This window comes from Epinephelus lanceolatus, chromosome 7, assembly GCF_041903045.1.
Source record: "Epinephelus lanceolatus isolate andai-2023 chromosome 7, ASM4190304v1, whole genome shotgun sequence".
Lineage (NCBI taxonomy): Eukaryota > Metazoa > Chordata > Actinopteri > Perciformes > Serranidae > Epinephelus > Epinephelus lanceolatus.
Window position 1 is genome coordinate 8,220,710 of NC_135740.1, and position 12,370 is coordinate 8,233,079.

Here is a 12,370-nt window from a genome sequence, read left to right on the forward strand (position 1 = left end):
TATAATACAACTGTGTGCAAAATGTTGCACTTACACCCAATATCTATTACATAAATACGACTCAATGTTGATGTTTTTACTGGGAGCAGTGGATCTCTATTCTCCTAAGTCTCTCCTTCACACACCATGGATGCTGAAGACTGTCACTGAAGGAGCTATTATTTATAGTGTTTACACTTTATTTATTCAGACTGTTTATATCATGTCATCTTACTACAAACATTAATTTGAACTGTGTCATCACTACATGACATCTATGATTGCTGATGGAACATGTGAAGTGGAATTTCATGTTCTCTGGCATATAATATTGTAACGGACTGGGTGACATGTGGTGTTAACTGTTATGTTATGTTATGCTGTCACTGTAAGACATGTTATGTTCATCTAGTTAAAAGGTCTGTGATTGCAGTTACTGAGTTTTCCATGATGTCAGTGACGTGTCATTGCCAGTGAAGTTGTGTGTGTTTAGAGGCTGTGAAGCCTGTCAGTCATGTCAGCTACCTATGACAGTGATTTGTGAGAGATAGCCACTTGTGATTGTCAGAGGCTCTAAGAGGGAGGGTTGTTGTTGTTTCTGCTAGTTCGGGGGTGTGTGTAGTTTTGGGACTAGCGGGAGATGTTGAAGTGAGCCGCTAATGTTAAGAGCACATTACGAGCAGACAGGTTTGTTCTTTTGCCGTTGGCTACGGCACACAGTAGCCTGTATTGAGTTTGAGAATAAAGAGCAACGAAACGAGTTCATGCCTCTTAGCTTCACTGTGAAGGGATGCTACAATATTGATCTAATAGTTGCCAAACTTAGCTCAGCTAGTATTAGCTCGTTAGCATCTCATTATCTAGCAAAGAGTTGCCAAGGAACGCCATTCAGTTAGCCTAACATCAACAGGTGTTGGCAGAAAATACAATTTTTTTCAGCTCATTTACTGAACCAACCGACTCACCGTTCACACTCGGTGCTCCAGTGTGGAGTGCTAACGGTGACGCGCACCCACAAAGTCAGTGGAGAGAGCGGCGCTGGGGAGGACCAATCACACATTACCAAAATAATGGTAGAGCCAATTGATGAGCAATACGAGGTTAGAGGACTTATGGTAGACACCAACGATTGTTAACCCTTTGTGTACCATATTGAGCGGACGCCGACAGCCAGTGTTTATATTGGTAGGGACAATACAGAAGGGGCTGAATATTGGTAGGGACGTGTCCCTATCGTCCCTACCCAATCTTACGCCTATGATAATAATACGTGCTTCATAATAAGAAATAGGCTACTAGCAAAGATTCAAGTAATTAACATAAACTTGCTAGTAGCTCCTGCCAGGGCTCGACAGTGCGAGCACCTCGTTGCAAATGCTAGTAAAAAATAGTTCAGTGCCAACTGTGAAATGCAATTAGTAGCACGTGTGCGACTACCGAATTTTACCGTTCAATAAATGTTTAATGATGTGTTGCTGACATTTGGAGGTTGTGGCCGGTTGTGCACTTGAATGCAGCCTCAGCTGAAAAAAAAAAATGTGATTTTACACGTAGTGAGCGTGCTTGCCAACGTGCTGTGGAAGGCGGTTAAAGGCAGAGGGAGTATCTATGGTAACGAGGCGAAGCCAAACAAACGAAAACAAAACGCATGAACTATGAAGCGCATTAGCAATTATTTTAAAAGGGCGACAGAGCCAGAAGCTGTGGACCCAGGACGAGGAAGAATTAGAGTTAGATGAAGAAGCTAACGTGACTGAAGAAACCGGAGGAGCAGGTGATAACACTACCATTCCCAGCCGTAAAAAGTACAGGTTTAATGCTGACTGGCAGAAAACATTCCCGTGGCTCCTTTACGAAAACCAATTAATGTATTGTAAGTACTGCAAAGCGCAGAAGCAAGCAGCTGGAAAGTCCGTTTTTGTCACAGGCAACGCGAACTTCAAACGAGATAATTTAGTGAAACACAGTAAATCGCATAGGCATACCGCGTGCAGAGATGCATTCATAGCGGCACAACAAAAACCCTTGCAGGCAGCTGTGAGGAGACAGGTCGTGCGGATCAGCTTGGAGGGGCCTTCGGTCGAGGAATTCGATCCAACTCCTGCAGTGGACCGCTGGCTGACCTCCAAACGGGCCAGACGACCAGATTACAAAAGCTGCTGGGACAATATCCTTTGTGTTTAAAGAGACTGAGCAGACTTTGATTTTGCATTTAGAACTACTTGGGTTGTAACTAATTGGTTAATTTCATTTGAAATTCAAGGACACTGACCCCCTCCCCTCAGCTTTAAAATTCAAGCACATTCTGTGAACCCTGCCTGTTGTATGAATGTTCTGTTATAACACAGGCCAAATAAGCTTAAGTCTGTTGTCAGTACTTGTTACAGTATTATTCTCTGCACTTTTTGGAGAATTTTACTTGCTGTTTTGATACTGTCTCAGTTGCACTGTGCACGTTTGCACCAATAAATAACTGACAATACATGAGTTGTTGCCATATTATTCTCTCTGCACTCTTTAGAGAATATAACTAAAACTTAAAAAGCTATGAATTGAATTGTTTTGCTTATAAATGCCTCCTCGTTGACCTCATATCACTTTATTAAAGAAAAACACATTATTTGGTAACTTTTCATCGTGCCCCTAAAATTATTTGTGTGCTACTAGATTTTTCAACTTAGGAGCACACGTGCTACTTGGGAAAATGCTAAGCGTCAAGCCCTGGCTCCTGCAGTAGTTAGTGAGCTAGCTAAAGCATCTAGCATACTTACTGGGGAATGCAGGGGCTATAGACATTTCTGTCCACTTCTTTCAGTCTCCACTCCCATTCACTCCGCGGCTCCGCTTTATCCTCCTTTTCCACAGTCTAAAAACAAATGTAGCTAAATGCGCAAATTTAAACAGTTCAATCAACCGAATAAGGAAACTGGAGGGAACGAGCAATAACCAATCACAGCACAGTAGTACCAACCAATCACAGTAAAGTAGGGCAGGACCAGGCGGACTATGCTCCACGGTGGCACCGTTGGTTTTCAGTGTGAAGCAGTGTCTACCCTCTTGAATTGTAGATAAGGAGGAGAACGTGGAGTTGTAGACATGTCTTCCCATTTGTGCCATGAAATAGTGGAGAAGGAAAAAGGTGGACAAAATTTGCTGCAGCCCTCAAAATCTCCTGTAAGTATGCTATAGCTAGCAAGCTAACCACAGTGGCTATTTGCAAGCTAACATTAATGTTAGATACTGAAATGTATGCTATTAGCCTACGACCTAACCTTCTGTTTTAACTAAAGATTGCTAGCTTCAAAAATCACATCATGTAACCACTTGTGGCTGTGACTGTTGCTGGAAATCTTCATCTGAAATGCACAGTGTGTCTTTTAGCAAACATTAAAGTAGCTCATGTTAGCTTACAATTAGGCTAATGGATGGATGGATGGGGACGGTGGTTGGCTATCTAGCTATAGCAGACTTATTTGAGATTTCAGGGGCTGCAGCAATGTCTGTCCACTTTTTTTTCTTTTTGAAGCTAACAATCTTGCAAATAGAGATCCTGCAAGATCCCCAGTCTATGCTGGAGTACTGTAGTCACTAAGTGTAAACACAGCAAAAGTTATGCATTTTAAAGTGATAATGTATTAGTATGAATTTAGTCTTAGACTCACGTTTACAGCCAATCCTAGTGGCTCTGTGAAGGTGCAGTCACAGCAATGATTTGAGCTGAATCTAACATTAGCATGCCAACACAATGAAAATGTTAACATGCTAATGTTAAGCAGGTATAATGTTTATCATGTTCACCATCTGAGTTTAGTAACTACCTAGTCCTGTGCTGGTCCAGTTTTCCAAATCGGCACCCACCTGCACCAGCAAAGCAAAGTGATTGACTCCCACACCCCTCACTTCCCAAATGTTGGAAGGACGCCTACATCCTTGGCGGTAGCTGAAGCTATGCCCTTGATACACCGTTTTTCCCTGACCCACCATAATTATCTACTCCGACTTCATACCAATCCCCCATTTCATGGCCTAAAAATTGCATTTTCACCTTATGAGTCTGTTTGTGTGTGTCCACATGGCAAATTTGGTCCTAGTGACACTAGTTGTGGAAGAAGCCGCTTTAAGTATTTTACCTGTCTTTCTGTCTGTCTGTCTGTGGACAGGTTTTGTCAACCCTATCCACCTTTTTTTCAAACACGGAAGTAAATAGTGATCAACTTCCATTTTTTTGTACGTGACTTCCGGTCAGCCACTTTCCCTCATGCTTTCCCTTACCGGAGCTAACGGTGCAAGCTAATTTTTTTTCAATTTTCAGTTGTTTATGTTAGTCAATCAGTTAGTTAGTTAGTCTGTGTATGTTGTATAACGTTAGATAACTGTGCCCACGTTTCCGTTATAACAGAAATTTATTCCCTCTAAACGCGAATAAATCGCACGTCAATCATAAGCTATGAACCAAAAAAGCACAATCTATCCTGAGTGAGACAAACTGCTTGATCCCCGTCTCCAGTGTACCAGCAGAGAACCTGCAGAACCGAAGCAGCGAAAAAACACACCAGGCTACATAGCCTCTCTACCTGAGCAACTGAAGCTGCGGCTCGCACCCTCGACACACAGACACACAGACGGTGCTTCTGCATGCCAGCCACACGTGTGCGCACCTGTGAGAAATAAATATGTGAGGTGTACGCTGCTTTTCTATCTTTTTTTCCCTTTTCTTTCTTTCTTTCTGTCAGCGACATACACTCCTAACACAGGACGGGTTGTTTTAATTGAGTTGATCATTAAGCCATAGTGATGTGCAGATCGGCTCTGATAGCACCAGAATCAGCATATACGCATCAACCATCCAGCTGTTACAACATGATTGAGCTAGCAAAGCAGTTTTGTGTTGCTATGTGTGGTATTTATTCAGTTTTGGGAAATCACAATGTCTAGAAAGCATCAGTGGCTGCAGCTGACAGGGACAGCTAACGTTAACACTAGCAGCAAAGCTAACATCAGGATCGTCATCCGTTAAAAGCCTCCCGTTGTTGGATATGACATGAAACTACTCCAGTTAGCTCAATCATGTTGTAACTAAGACATCCGCTGGAGAAAATATTTTTTTCACTGGCCACTTTGTGAGTTTAGTGAGTTATTACAGACACGGCTAATGGCTAACAGCTAACAGTTAGCCCAGCTAATCTACGATAACACAGAGAAAATACTAATGTTTGTTCAGTCATTGTGTTTATAGACTTTACAAACATCAGATTAGTCTAAACGGTGATATAGTGATGTGAAAAATGTGATATATACATATATATAGCTAAACTCAGCAAGGTAAACAGCAAGGCGATTCCCATTTACACAGTGGTAAGAGTGCTGGACAGGAAGTGTCGCACAAAAAAACAGAAGCTGGCTGCGTTCTGTTTTGCCTCCGTGTTTCTGTGAAAAATAAGGTGGATAGCTTAGCAACTGTTCACGATGCAGTTGTTGTTTATTAAATAGCGATGATGTGAAGGTGATGAAGGAGACTCCGCTGACACCGTCCTGCTTGTATATAGAAAGGTTTATTACAAGAAGTACAGCATCAAATCAAGCATTGCCTGAGAGAGAATTCAAAGCCAATATGAACTGCTCTGAATAACGGCTCAACTTGTGAACTTTGAGACAAAATGTGACAGGTGACAGAGAGACAATCTAGATGGAATCCAACCTTTCAACCTAGTTTATTAATCCTTGACCTGGGCCATAATAAAGTCTTGACCTGGGCCCTTAACTGATCATAAAAGACCCAGGTCATCACATAACATGGCACGTCAGATACTACACAGTCTTTAGAGGTGTTTAGTCAAGATAAAAATGAAGGTTAGAGTGCGAAGATGGGTGTGGTCCAAGCAGGGGACCACTACCAAGAAGGTCTCGAGTTTGTTTTAGGTTTCAATAAATAATACACTAATTTAAAGGTGATGTATTGTTAATCATTCGTACCCAAATAGTTAAGTGTGGTAAAAACACCAAATAAAGCAGTTTCACATTATAAATCAGTGTTTTTCTGAAGCTGTTTGTTGCAGATGGGCTTCTGAGTACAGTGGCTGGCGCGGAAAATGCAAATGGCCCTGTGTAGAGGCAGTGTTTGGTTTGTCCATTCTGGGCAGCTCTAGAAACATGGTGGTGAACATTGCGAACTCTGTAGATGAGGACCTGCTCTGTGTAGATATCAATGGCTCATTCTGAGGTAAATAAAACACAACAATTCTTATTTTCAGGTGATTATACACTATATTCCATTTGTGCCAATGTATCCCCCTAAATCCTACACGCTGAACCTTTAAATTCAAATTAGTTTAAGACCGTTTGTCAAGGCTGATGTCTGAAGCAAAACTAACAGCTGTGAGCAGCTCCCATTAACACTGATGATCATTGTGTTAGATGGTTTTAAATGTTGTTATTTTTATGTCACCTTATTATTTTTCTCTGTGACTATGAATACCAGCACTTTTTCTTGTGATTGTGGCTGTGCCCAAATCAAATTAATTCTGATTGAGACTGTTGATGAAACTTTGTAATATAGGCTGCTATTTAAAACTCAACAAATTACAATCAATTCACAGTGAATTCCTCAATGATTTCCCTCTTGGATCAGTAATTGAATGGATTTCCTGCAATGTGTCAATACAACTTTTAGGAAGCGGGAACAAAGAGAGAGGGGAAATCAGAAGGCTGGTATGAGTATTTAGTGAGTTCAAATTACTGATTCAACTCTAATGACACATTAGCTATACTCAGCACTCAGCACAGACACAATTATTTGCTGGACTTTCGTATGATGTTTGGACATGGGCCTTTGTGTTCATTCTGAATTTACTTTGAGTTTCTCAGCTTTGTAATGTGTCACTCTGAGTTTGCAAAATGTTGTTTCACTCATATTCTTCACAAATCTTTGACCAAGAAGCCAAATCCTGACAGAGTGGCATCCCTCTCAAGTACACTGTGACAGTCATTGCTGGTTGTGACTGCCAATGGAAAAAATAACCAGCCCTGACATCAGTGATGCCGCCCCAGGCCATGACACAATACTGAACAGTGAAGCCTCACATGCAGAATGCAGCACTCACATTCAGTCTCATCTGAGGAAAGACCAACACTTATCAGAAGTCCACTTTCTGTATTTTATGACTCGGGCAACTCTCATGTAACTGAATTTAGAAATGGATTTTGACACCATCTCCAGAACAGCCACCATGCAGACTTACATCTAGGATAACCTTAAGAAGTTATGAATTGTATAATTAGGCTCATGGTGATGCAACAGAGATTATATGTAAGAAAGACAGATAAAACTCTTGAGTTAGCTTAGACATCAACACATATTTCTTTAATTATATATTAGGCCTAAATCTTTGGGGGTGGATCTTTGGGTTCTCCCCCAGAAATCATATTGTTTCCTCCCTTTCTACACCACTTACGCTTGTCTAGATTAGTTAGATTAATGACGGTATCCTCCTGTGTCCTGTTGTTGAAGTTTCCGAACGCTATGTCAATTAAAGATTGTTACACACATTGTGTCTTTTCAAAATACACTTTGATTTTCACAGGCAATGAACAGTTTATGCTCATTAGACACATACAGTCTTTTTCAAAATGAACAACGCTGGTAAAACACCACATATCTAAATTTATTTGCAACTGAAGCAAGTGGTTAGGTTTGGAAAAAAAACATGGTTTGGCTAAACATTCGCATGGGAAGTGTTTGTTGGACCCATCCAACGCCCCTTTCAGGTGTGTTATAGAGACTTTCCAGCTCCTTAAATTAAGTTGTTATTCGGAGGTGTTTTAAATTGATGCTGTCTGGTGGCGATACATATTGACACCACTCAGTGGCATATCATGCTGCCGCGAAGGGAAGCATTTTTTCTTTGGTGTCTGATGCCGAAATCACTAACCAAGCAGTGGTATTCGATGACTTCGGAATGACAACCGGTTGGAAAAATCAAGAGCAGTTCAATCAGGAGAGAGTCGTTCTGAGAGAGAAGAATATTTATTGACATGTGCACATAATGTAAATGTGAAAAGCGATTAGACCCCATCATGATGTCATATATTCCAGGAGGGTGGTAAAGAAGGTAGATTAGGGAGCCCTCCATGGAGTCTAGACGCTGGTGGTGGAAATAGGGGTGATGAGATGAGATGAAGAGGGAGCAGAGGATCTGGATGTAAGGAAGAGTGGGCTTTTGATGAGCTTGTCCTGGGCTCTAGATAAGGTGCCTGGAAGTGAATGGTGTGGATGAGGGCTCAATGATTCCGCCTAACATGACAGCTGACAGCAGCAGAGAGGAGAACAGATTTAAAGTTCAGCAGTAGCAACATAAATTTGGAATTTGGAATTTGTTTTTGGAACAAAAACAATTTCCCCCCGGGGATTAATAAAGTATTCTGAATCTGAATCTGAATCTGAATGAATGGCTGAAGGACATCGTGGCAAAGTTTGATTGGCTAACCGAGAGAGGGCACACACACATAAGCCCTTTTTAGACAGGAATTGTGCAAATTTGCAGGAAAGCCCAATCAGTCTTCTTTCAGCATTGGCAATATAAATACAAACTACTTTTGTTTACAGAATGTGCCTTTTTTGGGGCAATGGGGGGGCGTGAGCAAGTAACAAAACGTGTAGCTCAGCGTGTGACGTAAACAGTGATGTGCTCTGAGGGAAGCCGCGGCTGGTCAGTCCTTCGGCGATTCTCTCATAAGTCGGCCCGTCCTTCACTGTCCCCGTCATCTGACGGTTAATGGCTGGAGGACAAGGAGGGCGTGCAATTCTTTGTCTCCACAGTTGCTCATCTTTACTGTGTCTGTCAGGTTTGCGTTTCCCTCTTGCTACTAGTACTAGCTACTCATTCTTGCTATCAGCCATTTTCCTGTTTATCCACCGCCAGTGGCTCACACGTGCGGCGTCATCAACAGCTCCTCCCACAAGTCATCAACAGCCCCTCTCGTGGCGGTAGGGCGCCTCGTTCTGTTTAAACCAAAAAATATGTCTACCCTATGAGGTGGAAAATTGGGCACCTCGGATCAACTCGCCAATCTGGCTCTGTGTGTCTAAACGCTCGCAGCTTGCCGGCAAAATGGCCCAACATTCTCCAAAAATCTGGCAGTGTAAAAGGGGCTATAGTCAGCTGATTGGAGGAAGGATAGAAATTGTTAATGAATATAGCATAAAGAAAGTCTTGCTGATTGTCCATACATTCAGCTTCATCATAACTGGATCAGGACAGGAATGATTATTAGAAAAATGATTATTTCGAATTTGAAATTATATTCATAAAAACATTATGTTGCTAAAATGGCAGTAGGTTGCAGGCAAATTGGCCATCTTCAGTGTTGAACTATACTTGCTTGAATAACCTTACAACACATCACAATAGAATATGGATAATTTACAATAGTAAACCTGAGGGTTGCTGGTCTCAATACTCACAAGCCCATCTTTAAAGTCTAACAATTCGACAAAGTATAAATAGTTAGGATGAACGAAATGGTCTGGCAACAACTATCTAATTCCAGTCTCACCTGTTTATTTTACACACAGGTTCTAGTGGGTAAAGTATCACCACTGACTGGTCTAGTTTTATTGTTATACAGGATTAAACAATCATAATTTCTTGATTGGAAAATCAACTAACATTATCTCAAATCAAGGATTATTTTAATTCCCTTTTTCCGAGTCACTGCCAGTCAGGCAGAACTCATGTGGGGCAGTTTTTATATTTAGTAGCCAGTATCATGCATTATTTGCTGGTTAAAGACGGCCACAATCAGTGTCTCCTCCACACATGCTTCTTTGCCTTTGAACTCAACCTGATGTGAAGATGTGAATTTGCTTTGCCACTGGAAGCAAATGTTTTATTAACCCCTTCACTCGCACTGAATGGACGTGGACGGGAGGTGAATTATACACACACTATACACTGTATACAGCCGTCTGACAGCCATCACTGATAGCTCAGTGTTTGGTCAGTAACTTGGATCTCACAGTCTTGGCCACTCAAACAGAAGATACATTTCTCTCTCCTGATTGATTCAAGTGGGAATGAGATGCCAGAAATGAAAGAAAACAAATGTATAAAGTCTATTTAAATAACCCCATTTTTTTTTGAAGAAACCTAATCTGTACCCTAACTCTGCTGGTTGCCAACTAATTTAGCTAAATGTGTTATAGCCTATATATGTTTTATATCTTCTGTCATGTTTCTAATAATGGCAAGCAATATTTATGTGCATTCCTTATTTACACAAGAACTATGAGCAATCAGAAGCAGGTGTAGATTTTGTTAGTACCTACAAAAAGGTCGTAGCTACTAACATATTTACACACAAAGTCATTTTGCTCATGTTTAATGAATGAGACCCTTCATGTGCAAAGGCCTTAACTCACATTTGTGATGTGGTCTGGCAATGCCAGTCTACCCATGGATGTACAGACATCTGTCACTGAATTGCTTTAATACTGAAGAATAATTGAAAGTGACGATTCTCAGGCGAGTTAAAGTGTCCTCAGGAAGTCACACTGAATAATATCAATATATTTGTGTGTTGAGATATGTATGCTTTGTGATTCAGATACAACATCTTTGCCTCATTATATCCTGTAATTTCCCAGAACATTGAGTTAAATTGCTGAGGAGTACAGTGAATTCCCCACCTCCCTCTCTAATGTTAGCCCTGTCCGAATGGAGCTTTAGTGCTGTACAACTCAACATTCCTACCATTGCTCCTGTGCTCCTTCAGGTGTGACACATCAGTAGCTAATTATCAGTCAGGTCCATTCCTCCTCATCCCCCTGTATGATGTGATGATCAAGCTCAGCCTAAAAGGTATGATTAAAGATGAAGACAGCTAAGATGAAACAAAAATTTACTAAAAGATTTACTGTATCATCACAGTAACATCTAAATCTGCACAGAGCAGTCAATGACCAATAACCCTTTCATGCTGTTCATGCTGTTAGCTATACTTATAATAAAATGCATTTATAAACACACAAATGTCTATAATATATCTACTCAAGAGTGCATTATAATGTTTACAAATCCTTTATGAGATATATTCATACTGCTTGTAAGTGCAAATGCTTAACAGTTTCCTGTCTCCCTGACTGTAATGAGTGATACTCCTGTGATGGCACGTTGTGAGTAGTATGGGACAACCACGCCCTCATATTGGCTCTGTTGAGCTGCGTTCAATAAATTGTTTTGTTCACACTAGCAGAGTGCAAACAATATATTTCTTCATCAGAAAAGCTAAAGAATTTCATTTCAGCTAGAACTGATAGAGATTACAAATGTGTGTGCCAGGGTTTTTAAAACCTGCACCACCCCACCCTGTTATGAGAGCAAATCCACCCGACCTGACCTGCAAACATGTGCTCAATCAGTACATTAACATACACAGTTAAGAGCTATAGTTATAGCTTGACTAGACCATTTGATTGGATCACCATCCTTGTCCTAGTATACAAGCACGGGAGGGGAATCGATTTATTGACCAAAGTATGTCCGGCTCCGCTACGATAGGTGGCGATATGTCCCCTTTCAGCTTGTTAGTATTGGACTTTTTACCGGTTGACCTATTATGTCACAGACCAAGTTGAACAGGTCACTATTCCGTGTTTTGCTCCCATCCATGTATTTTAAAATACTTAACTCTTTCAGCTGACACAGCATGAACTGTGTCTCCTTGTCCGTCAAAAAATGCATGGCTATGGATGTAGATTTTGCCATGTTGTTACCAGCTTCTTTTGTTATGCATTTAATGCTTTTGACTTCCGGGTCAAAGCCCAGGGCGGACACTGGAGCATACGCAGAGCACCTAGATACAACTCATAACAACCTTCTCATCCATCTTTTAAGTATTTACATCTTAAGTATCATCTCGTGCACACAGCTGACATCCTACGTGGTCCTACACAGCTGACATCCTACAGCTAATAGGTACAGTGGTTTATTTATGTAATGTAACAGAAGTGCATGGAGAGCAGATTCAGTGTGGACAGAGACACGCTCGCTTGCTGTTAGGACAACATATTCTCAGAGGGAAATATCTTCACTGGATATTATGACTTGAGGGATTTAAATATGTTGGACTTTAACAGATTTTTCGTGGTCATAAACTAAACAATGGTAACCCTGAGTGCAGTAGCGTTGAAGATAAAGCTGCTTGCTGTGTTCTGAGCAACACATGTCAAATGTCATGCCAATAAAGCCTATTGAACTGAAAACAGACAGAGATTCAAAGAGAAAGACAGAGGGGAGCGGTGGAAGGTGGACTATTGCAAAAGGTTAGGTTAAGTTATTAATAACTCAGAACGCTTCTTTATCACTTAATAACCCACCTACCTGAACCACTCGAC